Raw genomic sequence first — 947 nt, forward strand, 5'->3', positions numbered from 1 at the left:
CTGAACTCAAGAGATCCACCTGCCTCAGCTCCCAGAGTGCTAGGACTGCAAGTATGAGCCACCATATCCAGCCATTTTTTGGCTTTTTAAAAAATGTTGTTTTTGTTTGTTTGTTTTTGTTGTTGTTTTGCAATTTTTGGCTGGGGCTGGGTTTGAACCCACCACCTCTGGCATATGGGGCCAGTGCCTTACTCCTTTGAGCCACAGGCACCACCCCTTAAAAAATGTTTTGATGCAGAATAATTGTACATATTTCTTGGACATTTGTGATATTTTGATAAATTACTGCACTTTATAGTGATGAAATCAGAGTATTTAGAATATTTGTCATATCACTTCTTGGCCTTTTGGCTAAGATCAAGTGTAGAATATTTGTCACCTCAAACATGTATCATCTCTCTGTGCTAGGAATATTTCAAATAGTCCTCACTAATTTGAAGTATACAATAAATTATTCAGTATAATCACCCTACCGGGCTACGGAAAACTAGAAGTTCTTCCTTCTGTCTAACTGTGCATCTGTTCATCCTAAATTAAGACATGACTTTGGGTGCTCACTTCGGCAGCACACATACTAAAATTGGAACAATACAGAGAAGATTAGCATATACCCTGCACAAGGATGACGTGCAAATTCGTGAAGCATTCCATATTTTTCAGAGAGAGGGAAGGAAGGAGGAGGGTGGGGTCTGGGTGTGTGACACACCTCTTGGGGACAAGACACAATTGTAAGAGAGACTTTACCTAACAAATACAATCAGTGTAACCAGGTTTCTTGTACCCTCAATGTATCCCCAACAATTAAAAAAAAAAAAACCTAAAAAACAAAAAAAAGATGTGACTTTTGAGCTTCGGGCATCACATAGTCATTGCTCCTGAACCACAGTCTGAAAGGGGCAGGTTGGGTCCTCTACACCCAAAAGCATTCCCCAGTGGGGGAACAGCTG

The 947-nt window shown here is 40.4% G+C and overlaps 1 non-coding gene across 1 annotated transcript; it reads left to right on the forward strand.

Moving 5' to 3' along the window:
* The first annotated feature begins 550 nt into the window (after nt 1–550).
* Nucleotides 551–657, forward strand: LOC111722651. The gene has a single exon (XR_002771379.1). It is a non-coding gene; the product is annotated as a U6 spliceosomal RNA (small nuclear RNA).
* The last annotated feature ends 290 nt before the right edge of the window (nt 658–947 follow it).

Source organism: Otolemur garnettii, unplaced genomic scaffold, assembly GCF_000181295.1.
Source record: "Otolemur garnettii isolate 467f Iridium unplaced genomic scaffold, OtoGar3 scaffold00301, whole genome shotgun sequence".
Lineage (NCBI taxonomy): Eukaryota > Metazoa > Chordata > Mammalia > Primates > Galagidae > Otolemur > Otolemur garnettii.